General features: G+C 38.5%; 1 protein-coding gene across 5 annotated transcripts in view; it reads right to left on the reverse strand.

The window, feature by feature from the left end:
• Positions 1-22623, reverse strand: part of MTUS1 (microtubule associated scaffold protein 1) — a 115933-nt gene that overhangs the window by 84940 nt on the left and 8370 nt on the right. Inside the window, exon 1 of one of the 5 annotated variants that reach the window (XM_072928244.1) lies at positions 18845-18990. The exons of the other annotated variants lie outside the window; for them this stretch is intronic. The gene's annotated coding sequence lies outside the window, so the exon portion shown is untranslated. Of the gene's footprint in view, positions 1-18844; positions 18991-22623 lie in introns of those variants that run through there. 5 annotated transcript variants of the gene reach the window in all.

Consider the following 22623-nt stretch of genomic DNA (forward strand, 5'->3'; position numbering starts at 1 on the left):
AAATTAACTTTTTTCTTTAAACCTTACTTTCTTCAGCTGAAAACACACTTAGGTGACCACATTCAAAATAAAGCCTTTATTATCCTAATGAAAAGTATAAAGCTGCAGAGCCCATAAACAGTTCTGAGTACAAGAAAGCAGCATCCAAAGTAGGACTACTCTAGAACTTCAAGAATTTTTCTGCTCACTATGAACCAAACACAGAGTGGCTTCTGGCCCACAACCTTGTCTTTACATGGTATTTGAACATCTGACTCAGACTGAAGGTAAAAAGACCATGAAATAAGGAAACAAAAGCTACTGAGATCAGACAGCACACCTTCCTCTGTCCCCCTCCCACCCCAAGATGAAATTACTTGTCTAGCTAAAACATCACCTAGTTCTTCAAGGCTGATTTATATGTTTTGCTTACTGACTATTATTCAATCCCTAAAGAAGCATAAACAACTGTAGTACCCTCACTTTCACCTTTCATTAGGAAACTTAAGGCAGATTGAAGAGTTCTTCAAAAAAAGTCTTCCCTGAAGGCAGGGCAAGAATCTATTCTGAATAATTTTCCATTAGTTTAAGTCAATCACAGAATCAACTGCTGAAAAGTATTTGCAAACTTTGGTTTCACTGTTGTTTTGACACATTGAAACTTGTTTTTACTTGTCTGGCTGGATACTAGCCCTTAACACAGCTTGCTCACCTAGTCACACAACAAGAGTTAAGATTCCATTTTGACTCAGCAGTAGCTCAGATCAAAGCAGAAGTCTTACCTCTTTCAAGAGCTTTCATTCTGAAGAAAATAGGCAACTTCAAGACTTAGCAAGAACAAAATCCCAAGAATTTAAAGAATGGTGCATTACCTTACAGTAGCTACTGTATACCTACTGTATGTAGCTAATAATGCCAAAATTTAAAACAAAACAGGTAGCTAAGCAAAGTCTGATTGAACTGATGCTGAAGAAGCTCAAAAAAAAAAAAAAAAAGCAGATTTGATACTGAGTAGAGAAATAATGAAGCATATTAAAGTTGCACATACCAAAGTGGACATATACATATGTCTGTTAGTGCGCTGGACTTTCACATAGCCAGAGCACGTGTAGAAATGAATTACTAATTCAACTATTTTTAAAGCAAATTTTCACTATAGTAATCAATACTTTCATGAACAAGTAGACCAGCTTAAAATACAACTTCACATTTAGAGTCTTGAAAGCATGCTGCATAAAAAGAGAGATATTCCTAAGGATCAGCTATGGTATTTAAAAATCTGTAACCTAGATGAACATTATTCTTTAACGAATTGACATTCCATAACTTTCCATACAACAAAGAAATTCATTAGTTTTAGATTTTCCATAGAAGGCTGAATGAAAAATTAACCTCAGCCCAGCATCTCCTCCATGGGGGGGTCAGTAGCAGACACACAGACACAACAGTTGCCCTTGCGGAGAACACACTGTTCCTGGCAACTAGTGACTTCAGGAATTCTCTAAACTAAATACTAATAAATTTGCTTTGACTTTGTCTTACATCAAGCATTATGAATGCCTGGCCTCCACAACACACTACAGTGCAGTGCAAAACAGTTTAGCTGGTTTTGTCTTGGTTAAAGATCAGCATACAAAATTTGAGTTGCTTACTTCAAGTACTATACACTGCAGAAAACGTCTGCACTATCTGAGGTCCTCAACTGAAGTAAGAGCTTGGGATAATGGCAGTACCACTGGGAAAACAAAAACATAACAAAAGAATAAACAAAACAAAAACTAAACCAAACAGAAAACCCAACAACAAAATAAAACCCACAACAAAAGAAGCTTGGCAAGCAGACTCTCCTAAAATGAGGAGGGATTGGCTGCCAACAGCCCCAGATGCAGGAGAAATACACTAAATACACTACAACAGAACAGGGCTTAGAGCAAGATCTTGTCACTTTTACTAACCAACAAGAGGTGTCCAGGAGTGTGCTGTTAAAGGATAGGGGGTCAGTCACTTATTCAGTGTGAGGTAAACAGGAATCAAAGCCAGATAATTACAATACATAATTCAACTCACAGGTTGACAAATTACTACAAGAATTCAAGTTCGTTTGTGCTAGTGTCACAATGCAGATAGTAATAATTTTTTACTTTTCACAGTACTCCATCTGGAACTTGACTCTTTCAAGCTAATCATCACAGAGTATTTACTCAAACCCATCAGCTGTTTGTAAACCTGTATGAAGGGGGACATGGGGTGGGGAATAAATCTGAAAGCTGAGGGTGTGCCCAGACTTGCAGGGAGGCAGTCTATAATGCTCTAATTAACTGAACATGCTTTGATACCAGGCAAAATGCAGCATCAGCATTCCCACAGAAAACTGTATTACACGGTAATGATTACCACTGTCGCTGAAATTAAAAACCATAGAAAGCATTTAATATATTAATGCATTACACTACAACCAGTTTACCTGACCATGTCCTGGAACACAGCACAATCACAGATGTATGACTTTTTCAGCATGTACACCTGGCATTGATGGCCTCATCTACAGCAACCAGCCATTCTCCCAACATGCTGTTCAGTGTTGCTTGAATAGAAAGCACTAGGAAAACACCAAATAGTTCAGGTAATGTTGCATTTACACAGAATTGCAGATTTCAGAGCTCTCTCTGCTGCCTCAGTAATGTCACATTTTAATGTAAAATAGCCTATTACCAAGCAAATTCAAACTATTCTAGAGGATTAAGGTAAGCTCCTGTAACAACTTCACACAAACATTTATAACATTACAAGTACAATCTACTCCTAAAAGTGCATTACATTAAGTTCTCATATGCTCATGACACTGCTTGCTTCAGAATACACAGTATCACCAGTGAGTGTACTCTGAAGATGTTTACAAAAGAACAAAAAAACCCAACAAACTTCCAAACCAAAACCAAACCCACTCCACAAGGTAGCTAAGCAATATTTGTACACTTTAGTCAAAGATATTTTAGAAGTCAGAAACCATGTTAAACACTTGATACAGTAAGTAGAAATAGTGTGCAAGATATGTTTGCAAGCAATCATGCAGGCATTTTTGACTGAATGAATACTATCACTTCCAAAGGTATAAACCATCAGGTTTTGCCTTCTACTGGGCTATTTGCTAGACTGTTTCTAGGCTGAAGCAGCAGCATAGTATAAAAGTTACAGTAATCAAGGAGCACTAATTTTAATCAGTTACATCTTGGTAACTGAGGTCCTAAGATATGGAAGATGTAAAGTAGAACAGCAGTTCCACTGCATAAATCAGCCATCCTGAAGTTTTGCAAGACATTTTGACTTCCCATAAGATGTTCAAACCATGACACTACCATCAGACTACTCCAAAACAGGACAGCTAATCCTAACAAGTACACTGACTCATGTAGTTTGTCCTAGATGCGAGTAAATGGTTGCTTGAGACAGCAATGCTAGCGCTTTCTCCAAACTCTCAGCCTCCAGCAATGCACTCCTCAATGTTGGTTCAATGGAAAGTTTCAATGGCTTTCAAACCCTTCTGTTTTTTCCTTGCCCCTAGGCATTGCTTTGCTAAGATGAAAAATCCTTATCTATTTAATTACTTATAAACTCTGGCCATCCTTGTTTGGTTTTTTTTTTGTTTTTTTTTTAATACTAAAGCCCTTCTTCTACTTAGATAACCAAGGTACTTAACATTGTCTAGAAATGTCATTCAGTATTCTAGGGACTTGGAGGTACATGCAACGTCCTAGACAGAGTGTTCTGCAAATTCATGTGTCTTTTCCCCACTCTATTTTATAGCAACTGCCAGGATGAAATTCACGTAAGTAAGAGCTAAGCAAACATCAACCAGTGACAAACACCAGCTACTAACACACTGCAAGTAAGGAAGTGTACTTTACTGTCTGAGATTAAGGGTATGATCAAACAAAACCAAAGCTACATATCTGAATGTGCAAATGAGAATAGCAATAAGCCCCTTGCTTGAACAGTCCAGCACACTCTCATAACTAAATCAGACTCTCATTTGTAGTTTCATTAAGATAGCATTCATTGCCAAAAGTGTCAGGCTACTCACAAGGTTTTCAACTCCACACATGGTCAGTTATATACTTAGATATAATTTGCTTATCCATTGCCATTCATGAACAAAGCCTGTGCATGGTTTTCCATGAGATCAATACTCAGTCTTTTCCTCTTTAGGAACTTGTAAGAATACCATTAAGTTATTTCTTAATGGTAAATTAGACATTACCTTTCAGAGAGTGACTTCGGGGATTTTTTTTTTTTTTCTATTTAATCACAACTAAATTATTTAGCAAAAGCATATGTTATTGTACAAGGAAGGATAAACTTTCAGGTCAAAATAAAAGTAAGGAGCTGGAACTTGAAAAAACAAATAGTACATTTATTACGGCACTTCCTTGCAAGGTCAAGGTTCAGGTACTTCTTTTTGAAATACTTGATTGAATAGGTAAGTACAAACAAGCCTGTGACTGTCAAAGCTCAGTGTTCAACAATCCTCATCAGTGTTCAAGTTATTTGACCAGATAGGGGCTACAAATCTGATCACCTTTTCTGTTTCCTGGAATTCTGCTAAACTGGTTTTGTCCACTGGTACCATTTAAAGGGTACATTCATACATTTTGGTATCTTGAAGCTATGAAACAGTGGGCCATGATTATTCACAGGAACTTTCCCTCTGATTGAAATATTAATCCTGACTGATGGAAATACTATCAGTATAGGAAGAAAGGCAGTAATGTATTATGCAGAACAAAAAATACTTTGTCAACTCCTGCTAGGTCTGTCTATCTGCTCACATAGACCCAATAAGGTTTGTGCTCTTCAAGAGTGTTCTCAAGCTTCACGCTAGTCTTCAGATATCCAGCCATGGATGGCTATCTGCCTCTCATTATACATTCTTGATCATAATTTTTCATTCTCTGACAAAATTCCATCCATCAGCACCCCTGCTGCCCATTTTCCTTTAAATCAACTCCAAACAGTCAAAATAGAAGCTGTTCCAAAGTAACAAGTCATTCCTCCCACCAACCTTTCTATCCTGCATTATATGTTTCTCTTCTTTTACAGACCTGTCAATCCCCTTAACTTGCCCCATGCTCTTCTGTTCTCATCCTCACTAAGTAAAATCTAGTAGAGAAGCAGGTACACAGGGAAACAGGAATAGCCATAACACCTTGGAATTTGCAAGGCAAAGTGTTTTTGCTGGTGGCTTTAGGGTGGTTTGGTTTTGACTGTTTTTTTGGGGGTTTTTTTGCATGTGATTTTTAAAATTTGGGTTTTAAACATCCTGATTATTTAATAAATAATATTTAAGTGAAGACTGCTGCTAATCTCTTCTTGTCTGACAAGTACGAAGCTTTCCAAAACAGTAAGTATATTCAGCAGAAATACTCTGCAGAAGCAGCACAACATTGCAAGAGTGGTGGCTAAAATGCCAGTTGTAACCTTCGGAGTTAAAAAAAAGGTGGTTGTTTCCTAAGAATGAGTCACAACTGGGCAGGTCAGAGTAGAAATGGCTTTAACCATTACCACAATGTGCCAGGCAGCATACACTGAGAGTTCTCAAGGTTATGTGCTAACTTGAAGCTTTTCATGAAGCATCAGTGACCACAGCCCCAGTGTGAGTACTATACAACGTGGAGCTGACATTAAGCAGTACCCTCTGTATGGACTGTAATAATGGAATTGGATAGTTAAAGACATAGAAATATTCATCTGCTCTCATGCATTGCATGTCCTTCAGATCTTCACCTACAACTGAGAAGTCTTTTAGCATTTGGCTATATTTAGCACAGGCATACGATATGAACTAGTTTACAGAACATCTGAAGTATGCCCAACCTGTAGTGAAGCAAGACCCTCTATGCACAGCAGTACTATTTAGTTCTAGTGGAATATTCTGTGCAATGCATCTATAACTTGATTAATTTCTATGAAAAAGAAGACCAAATTGGTAACTAATGACTGAAAGAGCAGCACCTTTGCCATGATATTGCTTTGCAGTAGAAATTGAAGAACTAATCAATATGCTTAGGACTCCTCACATTAACCAAGTCAGAAAATTAGCCAGCTTGCAGTTTTTGCAGACTCAAAAGTTATTTGCTGTGCAGAAGTGGTCATTTATTCAATAAAGACTACAGCCAGCGAAGAACAGTTTCCACTGACACACCAAGAAGTTCTACCACTGAGTTAGGACTGCACTTTTGCACAGCAACATCATCACAGCAGAATTTAATTCTGAAAATGCTGCATTTGCCAATAAAAAAACAGTGCTTTTAGACTTAAAAACTACTTAGGATATTGATTCTATATAGTGGGAAAAAATTCTAACAAAACTGCAATATACCGATTACAGGAAATAGTATTTTGGTAGCCAAATAAGAAGGAGCACCAACCCAATGATTAGAAGCCCTAAAGGCGCAATGGTTGTTGAGGATTTTCAGTACGTATTGCTGGATAGTAGTTTAAATCCCAACAGTTTTGCCAGTATTTCACCTGCAGTGTTGCACAACTGGGAACTGTTTCTCACAGTGAGATCTGTCCTTATACAAGAGTTGCATACCTTCTACATTTTTTGGTTTTTTCCCTTTGGACCCGGGAAACAAAAGTCCCCAGATCCAAGAGGGACCAGAGACAAATGGCAAGAAGCATGCTGTGGCAGTTTTGCAGAGCAACAGTTTGATTTATGCAATGCTGTTGGGTAGCAGGCTGCAGTCGATGCTCTCTGGAAAGCGCGAGCTCACCATACGGCTTGATGCTTGACACAGCTGATGACAGGCTGCTTGCAGCTCCACAAGGGCTGAAATCCCACCAGGACCTTGAGGGTGAAGGACTGGAGAGAAGGGCAAGCTGGGCACATGTTGCTTGAAAGGCAAAACCAGGGCAAGGTTACCCAAGGGATCCCCTGGGAGGGATCAAGACACGCAGGCTTGCTGGCTGTGCCCTACAATTTCTCCTTGGCTCGTGGGATAGGGCTCCAATTGAGTCCTGAGCAGCAGCACTCCCACAAAGGGAGTGCATCTGCAGGGCAGCAGCAGGATTTGTAGCTTCCGTACAGAAATCATCCTATCAGTCCATCTGAGATCCCACAAGAATGCTGTAGTCTAGCAAAGAATTATAAATTTCGGCCTTAAAACTCAAGTGGTACAAAACAATTTAAAAATATTTTTCCTTTAATCAATTTGCTTGAAGTCAAGCACAAAATCCAAATGGTGCTTGTTATAGACTACATATTGTTTTACAGTATAGCCAAGCTTTTTCTAAAACTTTATTAAGAGAGCTAGATGTTATAACTTCAAATGTAAACTCCTCAAATAGTTCTCCCTATTCAACTAATAACTGACTTGACAACTTCCCACAAGAGTAAAATGTATATACATCATCACATTATTGTAGATTCCCTGGAACTACAGTCATATGCTATATAGGAACATTAATTTTGATTTCAACTCAAAACTGACTGAAATAAATGCCACAGGCAGTGACAGAAGTGTTACATACCCAGTGCCACATCCATACTTGATGTTTCCTAGTGAGTTTCAGCTTCTGTACAGACTTCCATCAGATAAGAGACATGCACAGCTAGAGGACATTGCACACTCTGGCACTGTCTCTAACTAACAGTGACAAGTGTTTCGCTGTTTCACTTGTTTTTCACTAACAAGTGAAAAAATAACTCTGATTTTACAGTAATTAGATCATAACTTGAATAACTGACAACCTGAGTCTCATGATTAACAGGCAAAAACTGCCTCTCTTGCTCTGGCTGTTTTTTTCAGTCAGCTTTGTCTTTTTTGCAAGGACTGATCACACATTAGCTTTTGCCACACAGTACCCTCAGTCAGGCAGTTCACTTATATACATGGATTGATCCTCTGCAGTCTTTAGGACTTGGTCACCTCCTGTGTAACCCTTTTGGCTTTCACTTCAGTGGCTTTATAAGCCTGATGGAGTGAAATTGCATACAGGCAGTGACAGCAGCAGGATGATTTAGAAGGCATCACTCTGATCTGGTACATTTTCAAGCAGTCATTCTACAACCAGATATGCAGTCTTCTTAGCAGCAACCTACACAATACAATTTATTGGGCTAAAACACCTTTAAGACATGCAAGTCTGCAGCAGTAAACAACTGGAAGTACCCATATAAAGGAGCTTCTCCCTATTACTATCTAAAAATGTCTTAGGAGGAAAAAAATTACTGCAACTTCTATAACTTCTGCACAGGGACAGGCAAAGATGCTATTTAAATGATACCTTTATATTCTTACGTTCAAAATTCAAAGCTTCCCTGGCTCAAAACTGTATAATAAAGCATCACTGTGCACAAGCTGTGCTTTGCAGGCTGTTCATCCAAGGACATAACACATACCCATCATTAACTGAGACAGAATATTACTTCTTGGATTTACATGGGTCATAAGGCCTTCATTATTTAGTTCTGCTAAGTACCAGCACCAAATGGCAGCTTCTGGGCCAAGAGTCACTTAAATCTACAGACTTACCATCCGTATCAAAGGCAAGTCACAAACACTTTGATAAGGAAAGTATTTCACCACTCGGCAGTACAGGTGGAAAGCGATTACACAGGGCTAACACAAAGAAGCATACTTGAATAACTTCATACAGCTGACATTAGTTTGGAACATAGATAAGAAACTCCTGCATTTCTGCTTAAAGAAACAAGAAAACAATTCTCACACATAGCCAAGTATTTGGGCTACACATTGCATGGAGGGGGGGCTTTAGGGAATGAGGAAGAAAAAAATAAAAAACATGCTTTTACCTAGTAAAAGTTAATTAACCTTGCACAACCAAACACTGTCCTGTGAAGGGTAACCAACTTCCTTTTGAAAACAACCTCAGATCATTTAAGTTTGCATGGCAGAATTACTTCCTCTACCAGCATCAAGTTCAATAAAACTTGTCAATAAGGCTGCAGTTTCTAAATTTTCATCTAGAAATCCACCAATTCACAGTGCACAAACAATGATCCTCATGTCCTGCTCAATCAGGACTCTGCATACACAGCTTGTTGATACAACTCTGGTAAATGAAATCCCAGAATGCTGGAGCAGGTTGAATATAGAAGTGGTGCCCTTGGAGGGTGAAAAAAACCCCAACAAAATAAAAAAGTCCAAACCACAACACACACCCAGTGCGGAGTAATCTCAGCAAATAAAGCTTCTCCTGGTAGGAAAATACATAACCCTAACTGCCAAAAGCTGAGCAAAAAAAAAAAAAAAAAAAAAGCTGAGCTGAGTAGAACATCCAGGAGAATCCACAAGATCCACTGGATCTCTCATTTCTGTTTCTCTAATTTTAAAGACTATTTAAGAGTACTTTCTCCCTCCTTCATCAGGTATTGCAGGATATTCCCGGAAAAGGAAGCAGTTTCTATCTTGATGTTTTTCCTTCAAATCCACCACTGTGGTTCTGCTCTCTTCGTGCCAAATTAAACATACCAGAGAAGTGTTTTCACAAGCCACTTGGGCATTATACTGCTCACAAATGTCAACTACAAGCCATTAATACTGCATTAGGAACTTTCTTCAGAGGAAATTGCTTCACAAAAACCAGGGGTGGAAAGGATTGGCACCTGGAAACCACTTGCCTCTGTCCCCTGAAAAGTCCAGCTACAGAAAAGCCTTCAGGATTGCAAAGCAATATTTGGTAGTTAGACTTAAAACTGTTCAGAAGTTTGCTGAAAGAAGTAACAAGGAACAGGAGTCTACAAAATAGTTCTAGGAACAGGATGGTGACAATAAAGTTCCTTGGGCTGAATGTCTTCCATCTACAAGGAAGTTCCTTATCAAAACAAGGCATGCCAGGAAGCAGAAGGAAGGACAGCACCCAGGAACAGGAACAATTATAATGCAGAAGGCCAAGGTTCAATCTGTGTGCAAGTACTAAGCACTCAATCCTGCTCTTCTGATCGTGCACATGACAACCTGACTGGGGCACTGAGTAACTCATTTCTGACCACTGATAGGGGTTTTTAAGAAAAAAAAAAGATTTTTTTTTTTTTTATTAAGAAGGAGAAAAATGTGTATTCTTAAATGATCCCATGACAGGTACACAACCTCTAACTGTGGCATACATATTGGTCTCAAAAATCAAGTTCTGTCACACAATCAAGCCTTCCATGGCAGAAGTTGATAGACTGAGTCCTTTGACCCTTTTCTTCCCAAATCATGGCAATACAGAGAATGGCAGGTGTGAAAGGTAGCAAAAGCAACTGTTTTCCTAATAGTAAACTGTACTAAAGTCTTCTGAACTGTTTTACAAAATCTTCCTCTCCCCCATTCACGACAGAAGCAAGAGCAACTGCCCGCTTAAATTTTCAGTTTCTCAAAGTTTTAAGTCCTACCAGTTTACCACCCGCCTCTGTCTTAGCAGTCACCAAAACTGTGTGCTTTTCCCCATTGTGTCCTTGAATTTCAAGTTTGCATAATAAGATTGAGAAATTGAGGCTTTCAATTATTCTCATGCACATTTCAAATTAAAAGTTTGCTACTAACAAATTTAAGTGCTGTGTACAAGCTACGTTCATTCCTAAAAATTATTTAGGTATTCAAATCTGAAATTCCATGTACTACAAAAAAACTGCAATTTCACACAACAAATTCCAAGCCAATCACACGCTACAGCAGAAAGGCTGGGAACTATGACAATGCTTTCTGTATCAAATATACTTGAGGTATTCACACAGACTCCACTGAAAGAGCCAAGAGCCATACACATAGAGAACAAACTGGCATTCACATGCCAACAAGCCAGAGATCTTGTTTTGGATTAAGCAGAGTAATCTTTACAAACAGAAGAACATTGCTGCCATCAGTGCCTTCTGTTCAGTTCTGTGCTCCAGCTTAGCAGGTAAGTTTTACATCTTCACCCTACCACATAGTTCAGTTATTTTGCAAAGATGGACAGAACACAAGAAACACCACTATTACACTGCGCTTACTTCAAAAAGCTTGCTCAGCATTAAATTCCACATGTAGAAATAAAATGAAATAAACCTCAGTATTCCAGTTTATTTGTATGTCAGTACCTGTATGCCTTATATGAGCATACAATGAAAAAATACATCTTAAAAGCTATTTGACAAAACATTCACAAGTCTTATCACAACAACTGATTCAGTGCAATAATACACTGGAACTTGCAGTTAGGTTAACTTGATTAATCAGATATCTATCTCAACCTTACTGTTTCATATAAAGAGTAACTCATTTGTAGTGTACAAGGACAAAATACAATTCTAGGATTTAACTATAAAATTCTCACTCTTTAAACAACACAAAATATATTTACTAAGATCCCTGTTAAGTTTTCAACATCAAATATATATGTCAATCAACAGTTAGATCAGCAAATAATTTGGATTCCAAACCAACCACAGATTAATTGATTCTATTCTGAACCAAACTATATAATAACATATCCAAAGTCAGGCTCTGCTAACTGAAATTACAGCACCAGAACCATGAGCAGAAGTTGGCATTTGCACATGCCCATGGCGTGGGCAGAGTCATCTTGCATGTACCTAGAAGGTCACTACATTCAAAATGTTAACTATGGAAGCAAAACCAAGTACCAACTTAGACAACATTCCTGTGGTCTCACCACCAGACTTCTTTCAAATTGAGGCTGCCAAATTCAACGTCTCTCGTATTACATGAACTACCCAAGTCTGGCAGCCCTGACATCCACCTCTTTGCCAAGATGCACAGAGCCAGCTGAGGTCCAGGAAAGCGGACAGCTTCTCCAACACCAGGAGAACCATCTAAGCATATTTAACAACCAAGCAGATGAAGCTGCAGCAATCACAACTGCACTCTCACTTCAAGAGTAACAACTACAAAGAGTATCATCAGGACGATGGGACACCCCAATACCAGACTCTCCTGACTGTAGGCTGCCACATCTTCCTCACAATTAGAATAAACCCTAACAAGTTCACACACTCCATATGCTTGGGAAAAAAACAAAAGTTCTAGTCAAAATAAGAAGAAAAGTAAAGGTCCCTTTTGGAAAAGGATGTTTGAATAAAAGTCTCCACTCAGACCAGAATGACAAAGATGGCTTTCAGACTACTGACTTGGGCAGGGGAAGAGTTAGAGCTAAGTCAGAGTCACAAGAATACATTTTGCTTAATAACCCACCATATTCAGAAAGAGAAAACATGCCAGTACTGTCACACTTACACAGAAAGAATATATACAGAGAAATACCAGTCAGCAGCTGCTTCAGACAGAAGGTACTTGCAGACTTTCAGGTATTGGTTAAGTGCTTTGATGGCAACAGTGTATTTCTTACACAGAAAAAATTCAGCCACTATACTTACACCAAATACAATAAAGCCTCATGGGGAAATCAGAGTCAAGGTGAAAGCTGCTTGTAAGACAGGTGGGCACATCTATTTACACACACATGAACGGTCATTGACAGCCTCATGTACAGCAGAGTGACCAGGAACAGGATAAGACATACAAGAATCATACAATTCTGGCCAACAACTTGTACTGTGCAATAACCTTAGATCCCATACTCCCTCAGATCATAGTAAGGGAAACAAAGTTTGTGGACCCCACCACTCTCTTCACAGCCTGCACTCCCTTTCACTCCATCTGCTAAGGAAATTATCAGTTTTGGAGAGAAATGAAAAGCAGCATGTTAGTAAACTGTGACAATGGTTTCCCTTTCTCAGTTTGAAAAATATATCTATGCTTACAGATATATTACACAGAATGAGGTACAGGTCAGAGTCCACAGTGGTTTTGTTAAACATTTAACCAGATTCAACTTAATGCACTTTTCCAGATCTTTTGGCTAGAGATGTTAGCCCACTGTGCTACAGGCAAAATCTGCCTGGCTGTGAAAGACACCTTGATACCAAGCACCAGCTTCCACTTTGAGTGCTTAAGATGCTATTCCTCACATGCACACACTCTATTGCATGCACTCTTCACCTTTCAGCATCAATAAGATAAAGACATTTTATTAAGAAAAATCTTGAGCTTTCTGGAAAAAAACCATTGCTACCAGTCCTACTCAATGATAACAGAAATCCATAGGTGAAGATATGAGGTATAGAGATGCAGGCACAAATTAATTCCTGCTCTACCATTTCAGGGTTAGAATGTTAGAATGCAGAAAATGGATACTATTCTTAAAAGGTTGTTAAATAACCTAAAAAAGAGAAACATAAATTTAAGATATTGTCACTGCAGTACAATTCCTCAAAAGCTACTTCCAGGATTTCTTTCGAAATAATTACTACTTTTATCTAACAGAGACCCATATGCAGACTGCTGCATCCGGCATTTCCTCCTGCAGAATTTGGGGTACTTTACCTTTTGTCCTGAAACAATCTCAGTGGAGCTAAAAGTTAAGGTGAAGCTGTGGCTACTTTCTTGTTTAGAAAACCCCTGATTCACCAAAAAATTGAGGCAGCAAGAGACAGCCAGCCCACTATCACTCAAACTATGAATTTTTACACAGTCACTGATTTGCTTGCCCCTGGTGTTGAACTCTACTTGAGCACGGGATTGTGCTTGTTTGCAGGTCAAGTTAGTCCTGCCTACAAACAGAGTATTTATTGCAATTCAAGAATACATTCAAATCAGTAACTGTGTTGGCTTGAATACATTTTGCAATAGTAATGTCCTCTTTTTTTCCTCATTCTAGTTTCAGGTCTTCCCCCCTTCCATAAATTAGAGAAACAAATTACATTTCCTTTATCACCCTTAAAGGTTTGATTTATATTTCCTTGTAATTTAGAAATCAAATACTGGCAGATACTGTTTTAGTATTTTAGCTTAGCTAAAGACAGCAGGATCAGAAAAGATCAAACACAGAAAAGCAATACCTTATCATGCAAAGAGCAATGATCAAAGACCACTTCAAATACTGAGAATAGCAAAAAGACCCACTAAATAGAGGCCCTTTATCATCTCCAACCCTCCATTTTAAGAAATGGAACGTGAAAGTTCTTTTTAAACTTCTAATAGAAAATGGCATTTTATACTAGTTTTGCCAACACATCAAACAGCCTTCCAGGAAATAGTGTGTCAGCAACATACGGAAACTACATGAAGGAGGTTTTTTGGCATTTGTCTCTCAGCCTGGTATGTCTTTAGACTTAAGTATGGAAGCCACTAACACTTCTGTTTTAGATGTAAAATTTAAAACACAGGGAACATAAAATCAATGACAGTACATGTTTATCATTCAATACAAGCCACCAAACCTCACTCACAAGTACTACTACCGTCTATGTATTTTTTACAACTAAAGGATTTACTTTGAACTACTTTTAAGCAAAAAGCTTGAGAAAATGCTAATAATCTTTTTAACCTCTAAATTAAAGAATAAATTGTAAGCGTCACATATAAAAGCAGGTTTCTATGTTTATGGAACAGACAACTTCAAGCAATGAATCTGGGAAGTTATTTGGTGTATAACAGCAACTTACACTAGGGCACAGTAGAAAGAAATACACTCCACAAACTACTTACTTAGTCAAAGCACAAGCCTTTCAAAAGAGACAAGTCGAGGCTGAGTTAGATTAGTCATCAAAAGCACTCTGCAGCGGCATACAGCAGAGTACAGCAATCAGTGGGAGTAAGGGAAGAACAAAAACAAAACAAAACCAGAGAAGCCAGATTAGAGAGAGTCCTCTCATGAGATTTCAACTTTCAAAGATCAGCTCAGCCATGCAGCAATAAAAGACTCAGGCTGAGGAATTTTCCTTAGACGCTCTGCCAGCACTGCATCAAACTCCCTGCATGCTACTAACATATTCAACAGGTTTGACAAGGACTTCACAAGTTTGACAAATGTTATTTGTACAGAGGTCTTTTCTGTAACACTTGTTCACACTGAGGGACAAAACCTCTAGCTAACAAAATAAGCACACCTTTGCCTGGCCAGGGCTGAAGTAAGAGGAGGATAGACTTACTCAACTCACTTTTTTTGCGACTGAGGAACTCAGAAGACTTTAAAACCACAAACTACTGTTTTCGTAAAGCTGTGGGCTACCACAACTCAAATACAGTCAGGCTACAAAGTTACTTCAGAGCAATTGCTGTGCCCATGAGTTCCTGCAGCCCAGCGTCATTAGTGCTGTCGGCACAAGGCTCCACAAGGTGCATACAGGTGGGCCCATGGCAAAACACTGACCCTGTGCTCCAGGTCACAGAGAAACACACACACACAAGCGTTTCCCACACTGTCACTGTCCTTCTCTTGTGCATAACAAATTACAATACAGTTCCCTGGAAGGGAATTTTATACTGAAAAGTCTGCAGAACAGCTTAGATAAATGTAATCTTAGCCTACCTTCAGACAGCCTGAGAAAATAAGTTGTTTGGAAAAGTCATATTGCAACATGTCAAACAATTATTCATTTTGCCTTATGGAACTAACAGTTCCCCCTCACCTTTTTAAAGTGACATAAACTGCAGTTTCTTAACTCCTGTCTGCTACAGGCAAGTAAAGGTGAAAATGGTGCTTCCAAAAAAGTGAACACTTTACTAAATTAATTTAACTACATCACAGAATTAATCTGGAAGTGTATAACTTGCTAAACCTATTTACTCTGGGCTTCTAAATTAATTCAGCATTGCAGGAAAAGTGGGAAGAGATAAAAAAATAAAACTAGAATACACTGGTTATATGAAACACTGTTAAAGTTACTTTCACCCTCTGAAAATATTTCTTTCCTTAGGGTATAAAAGAGTTGCAATAAATACAAACAAGTACATTTTAACAAAGTCAATTTAAATGTGAAATGATCATAGTTATATTAAACTTCACTGTAACATATTCATAATTTAAATTAAGCCATTTGAGTGCTATGTGCTCACTGACACTTTTAAACACAGACAAGAAGAGTTAAACATTTCAGAGTAATTTCTCTTTTTCAGTGAGAACTTTCTCCACATTCATTTAATTTATTCCGATCGATGTCTGGGTTTTCCTATAAGGAATGAAGCCAACTGAAATCTCTTAAAAGATCACAAAATTAAACACCTTTTTTCTAATATTTTTCCAATATTTCAGAAACAAAGTTATGAATCTAAGGTATCTAGTGGATAATGTGCATCCAGCTGGTGACACAGAAGTATTACTTTAAATTAAAGATAACTGCATCATTTTGTGTAAGAATTGATAAAGCATCATTATGGAAGAAGGCACAGAGCACCAACTAACTCTTTTGCCTATAGAGAAATAGGTGACAACTGTCACATTACTAAGACATTCTTTTAGCAATAGAGGCTAAATGAATAAAATTATTGCTCTTTGAAGAGGAACAACTCTTTCATCTATCCCATGTTCTTGGATGACAACCTCTTTATACCAATGAGCTTTTTAGCATTTAAGTTCTTCAAGGTGTCAAACTTGGCAAATCCAAGTTTCTTTCTGCCTTGCAAAACTTAAGTGGATGGCGATAGGCTTTGACCTCCATTTAACACACAGCATGCTACAGCTCCACAGAGTTACCAATAGGAGAATATAATACTGGAAGAGCCAAATTTAGGCGCTACACAGTTTGTCATTGAGATCCCATCTAACAGCCCCAAATACTGACTACTAGTTCATTGTATTTGCCATTAGAAAAATACTATGTCAGAAATTCAATGGAAAAGTAGAGAGTTGACCATCTACAGAATAGGAATAGCTATCTCCAGGCTATAATCATCACAGTTAAGAGAACTGGGATTATTCAGCCTGGAAAAGAGATTTCAGGGTGACCTAATTGCAGCTTTCCATTACCTGAAGGGAGCTTACCAGAAATATGGAAACTATCTATAAGAGCATGTAGTGACAGGCCAAGGGGGAATGGTTACAAACTGAAAGACAGTACGTTAGATTATACATTAGGAAAAAATTATTTACTGTGAGGGTGGTGATGCACTGGACCAGGCTGAATGGAGATGTTGTGGATGCCTCATCCCTGGAAGTGTTCAAGGCAAGGTTGAGATGAGGCTTTGAGAAACCTGATCTAGTCGAACACATCCCTGCTCATGCCGGGGGGGTTAGAATTGGATGACCTTTAAGGCCCCTTCCAACCCAGGCCATCCCATGATTCTGTGATCTCTGAGAGAAAAACAAAAACAACACACAAAGATGCAGAAATCAGAAGAAGGTAAAGCAATAAGTATATAGCTATTGACTGGGAGGATACTCAGGATGAAGAACCTCACTCTCAGCACCACAAGCATTCTGCATTCAGAATCACTGTGTGGTGAATCCTGCTGCTGCTCAGCTGGCACAAAGGACAAGGTAGGGTATGTTAACCATCTAACAGCCACGTGCTAACACCACCCCCAAAATAAAAGCAACACCAGCGGAAGCTTGCACACACAGGCCCTTCCTCCCCTGCTGTGCCAAGCCTGCCTCATCTCATCATCACTTGACTTTCCTTGGTCCCTAGTTGAACTTGTTATGGCTTGCTTATGACTTCAATGATTTCTCCAAAGCTGCTCTTTAAGATTAGTCAATACTGAGCTCTGGACTGATGTTTCTACTTCATTACTCCCCATTTTGCCCATAACAGTCTCTCTCACGGAGATTAACATACTTTCACTTTATTTAAATACAGCACAAATATCTCCCTGTAAAGTAAGTGATCACCAACCATCTGCTCTCCTTCTCCTCTCCCCTTCAGAACAGATCCAAATTTATCTTCTCTTTGACCTATCCATTAATATTTTGTAAACTGATCAAATCTGTAATCTGCATGATTTCCTGAACAGGTTTTTCTAATTTCTTGCCTACCACTTTTGACTAGATTCTTTTTCCTAAGGAAAAGTTTTCCTATACTAAGGATGCTAGAGTCTGCAGGAGCAAGCTGACTACCCATGGCAGCACCAGGCACAGATCACTGTAATCTTCTGAGAGTTAAGCTGATAGTTTGAACATATTGTTTTCCTTCATCTAATTTAACACGTAAGGGGTAAAAAAGAGCCTTTTTCTTCAGAAGTAAGATTTGAAAATTTCATATTAAAAGCTCCTACTGCAAGTTTTCTAGCTGAGTTATTTAATGTGTTATTTCTTGAATGAAACACAGATTGCTCTTTTTATAACCTTCTATAAAGCAGTCAAAATAAACTTTTCTTTGTCTTCATCTTCTCTTTACCTCTGAACCACCAGCAGAAAGAGGCTGGTCTATCTTAAAAAGCAGCCTGTCTGTCCTCCCTGAAATGGCCTGTGTAACAGTCACTTAAGTAGAAATTTCTTTTTCATTTATAAGGAAATCAGCAAATACGTTAAACTGTGATAAAATTGTCTCCAACTACTGACATCTGACATAGATGATGTAGAAGAGTAAGTAGTTCATACCAATTCTAGAGTTGTAGCACTCATGTGGAAGATGCTTATTGGTACTATGCAGATTTCCTAACCATTTATAAGGGACCCCCCCCCCCCCCTTTGGTTCACATAAATCACATCACAGTACGTGATGTATTAATTCTGTGCTGGACATTTGCAGTATCATTCCTTTCTCTATAATGCAAACATGAGCTCAAGCAAATATCTAATACTGGCCCAGACAATTTGACTTCTGTGCTGTAGTACAAATACCACACAATCAAGAGTTTAGCAAAATACTAGTTTGTCTGGGAAGTTGTTGCAACCTCAAATCCTTCTTCCATAGGCTTGGAGTGATGGGATTTATAATTATTTTCATTAAGAGTTCTAACATGTGAGGTTTTACATCTATACATGTTGAAAAATTCACATATTTGTTTAACGTGAACATGAGATTTGTAAAAGAAAGCACAATGAGGAAAGAAAATGGTCTCCCCTGCCCGGCCCAGCTTACCTTAGCATGCCTTGAAGACTGCTTCGTTCTCTCAGCTACAGACAGCATGCAGTCACCAGTGCAGAATGTGAAGAAAATGAGAAAATCCTTGCGATACTTGGCAGAAAACCTAGGTTTGCATCATTTGGCACGAGAGGCAGGAAACGCTCCCCTGAGTGGGATGCTTTTAGCAAACTTCTTAGTAAACTTGATGTCAGAATCTGACTGGATTAGAGATGCAGCCTCAAGGCCAAAGCTCCCATCTCTCCCAGGCACTGGCAACCCAGACCTCTGGATTAAGGTGGAGAGCCCTAGAGATGTGAAGAATGCCAGGTGCACTTGCTCTTGCCTTTCTTCTTTAACTTGAAGTTGTAAGTATCAATACTCCCAAACTAAGCTTTACACACATCAAACCTTTGTTTAACCCCTACATTCCAACCCAAAGAAAAATAACTAAAAATAAAATCATCCAAATTTAGCAAATTACCCAGTTTTCAACAAGTTTAAAATTACTTCATGCAGATTGGTACCCTACACTAGAATTTGTTTATACTTGACTTTGATCCACAGATGAATGCTACCACTTAGCCTAAGAACTTCTGTGAAAAGTTCTAATAACAACTGTAAAAATTGTCCTCAACCGAATAGAAAAATATCAGTCAGATATTCCTCCTTTGGGATAACCCTGTTAAGGATTACGGTTAAACTATAATCTTTCAATTTACTAGATCACTGCACTATTGAGTAATTTATTTATTTTTTTGGCTACCGAGGGAACTGTTTGAGTTTCAGGTTAAGCACATTCTGTTCCACTTAAATGGCAACATGCCAAATACATTTAAATATTTAAACATTAACCTCAAAGTCACTGGTTTGTAGAAAGGCAGCCGTTAGTCCAGAGGGATTAAATTTTTCTCTAGGCAGTATCATTGAGTACAAAGGCCATTCTGCCTCCTTCTGCAAGCAATTTCTGGAAGAGCTGAAGAGCATGGAAAAGACATTACAGCACTCATAATCACTTCAATGACAGACTTCTGCACAAGAACCGACAGACACACGTTATTTGACATTTTCCCTTTTCAACACTACAGAGTTATCTTCTGTGTTTAAAAATGCTACTCTTTTGCTGGATGAAAAAATACAGGGTTGCTACAGGTACTCTTAATAGTTTTATATTGTATGGTTATCCAGTTATTCAATGTTGTAAGCCACCTTCTCCTACCTACAGACCATGGTTAGTCCTGGAGATTGAGAAACTTAATTCTCTATAGCATCTAACTGTATTCATATTTGACAATCACAAACATACTTTTATATGAAGCCACTGGTTAGCAAAACAAAATACCACCAACCAGCCATCAAGTACACACGGCAACTGATTTCTTTTTCCCTAGAAACCTCTTCCCCCAAATTTTTTTTAAGAACCAAATTCTAGGCTGCCCCTCTACGGGAAGCTTGCATTCTCCATGCTTATAAATAAGTAAGCAGTTTGTAACAGCAGCTTTATTCTGACACCAATCAGATAAAAACATGCACTAAATATAACTTACATAGATACTATGGAATGACCTCTACAGAACCAGACATCTTTTAGCAATGATCTGCACCCCATTACAGAGAGACAGAAATATTGGTCTTAAGGTTTGCCATACAGTTTCTATATGGCCTTCAATAAGAAAGCTAAACAACTGGAAACATCTGAAAGCCTGTAAAGGAGTAACCTTGTAGAACACAAAGCTCTCCTGCTTATTTTACACTGAAAATAGCCCACTGCAAGAGAAAAAAACGTCCCCACCACACAGACTTACTATATTTAGGTGACACCTTACCAACAGGGTTACCCCTAGGAGAGTAAAGGCTGGAGGCATGCCCACATGCCAAGCTACACCACTGAAGTGTCAAATTTTCTGCTGGGAGAGCTGCTCTTAACCACTGCAGTTTTTTACTTTCACTCTTTTCAGTTTTGAGTACATTACAGTTGTTCCTTTCAAGGCTCCACAGTGCTCATTTTGTCGAAAAAGTGCATTTTTTACAAAAGTGTGTTTGTGACTACACGTTGTTGTAGAGTAAGGCTTACACACCAGCACAACAGTGCTGTGACCTGTGTGAGGGCAGCAGTTCAGCTTACTGCAATACAGATAGCTGGGCACCAAGGGGAAGAATTACAGTCCTGATTGCCACTAGGCTGGGACAGGTGGAAAAAGCTGAACGCTGAAAAACATTCAGAGACCCCAACTAACACGGCATGCACCACCACCTCATGCTTGAAGCACTTGGCCAACAGTCAACTGGGCAAGCAGGAAGCTACTAGTCCAATACAACAACAACAAAAAGCATACTCAATACTTTTCTTGTTGAAGTAATAGCAAAAGCTGCAATGTATCTTTCAGTAGAGGCAGCTTTTAGCAAGACTTCAGAAGGTCTAATGATACAGCCTCTGCACACAGGAAACTGAAGATAACTCCTATTCAATTATCACCTTGCAATTAAGGTATTAAATGAACTACCAGCTCAGGCTGGCTGAAATTTGGAGCCAGGCTTACTAACTTCTTCAGTGTTGAGATATAGCTTGATTAAAGCAAAGAAGCATTAATAAATACTAGTTATACCCAATACAAGTATTATGAAACCTACAATGCAGATGCTTTATGGTATTTGACTTTGGAGCCCACTTGCTGAGCAGTAGGACACTTTATTACACAAAATATATGGCACAAAACCCCTAACAAGTTCAGGACAAGGAAAGAAAGGTAAAGAGGCATCCTAACCACATACAGAAACTGCTCAGATATCTTGATCTGTGTGCTTGTGCAATAAAGCAGAAGCAAGCTTTTACCACAAGCAGTATGCATAATGAAGTGGTTGTCCAAAAGTATGTCCAACCTCCTGAGAAAACTGCCAAACTCACAAGGTTTATATTACCTGCTATTAGAATATCAAAAATCTACAATGCACAAAGAATCCTTAGGTGAAGCAGTAGTCTGCACTACTCCAAATCAGAAGCTATTCATTACATGAGAATATTGAGCAAAAACATTAATTCTGTTACTACAGATTCAAGCACACTAAAGTAGGTGACCTTCCCAGCTGTTTGGCAAGCCTCTGCCGTCCTTCCAGGCAGATACTGACAGTGCAAACACCTAAAGGCATCCAACTGCCCAAGGCCACCAACCTATGCTGATTACAGAACCAGCTTTTATTATCTCCTAGCATCAAGGCTCTGGCTGATTATAATGTGTCAGAAGACAACACCCAGACAGTTCAGTTTCATAATATTCAACTATAACAATTCCTCAACAGGTCCTATGAATTGTTTATGACAATGAAACAAAGCAGAGGAAACACAGATGCACTACAAGGAACATCCATAGTTTTGAGATGCTTCTATACTGAGACACAAGTAAGGATGCAAACAGAGCAAAATATCCAAGGATTTCCTTTCATTTAGGGAAAGCTTGCAAACAACTTCAGCAATCCACCTGCAGATACAAAACTTTAATCACCTGAAACTCAGCAGCAAATAAAATTACTCTTATAAAATCAAAGAAAGCATCAAAAAAGTACACAGTAAGTAAGTAATCTACTATGTGATATAAAAATAATTATCAGACAATTCTGACAACAAATTAATTAAATCAAGTCACATTTTTATAATACATATGAACTACAAATCATACCAACAGGTTTTATTTCAGCACCTTCAGGCTGTTGATGGCAGCTGCTGCTAACAGAGACCTGAAAAGGATGAAATTTCACAGACAACAAAAACAGTTCATGTTCCTTCCACACTTCTTGAAACA

The sequence above is a fragment of the Taeniopygia guttata genome, chromosome 4 (assembly GCF_048771995.1).
Source record: "Taeniopygia guttata chromosome 4, bTaeGut7.mat, whole genome shotgun sequence".
In the NCBI taxonomy this organism is placed as follows: domain Eukaryota; kingdom Metazoa; phylum Chordata; class Aves; order Passeriformes; family Estrildidae; genus Taeniopygia; species Taeniopygia guttata.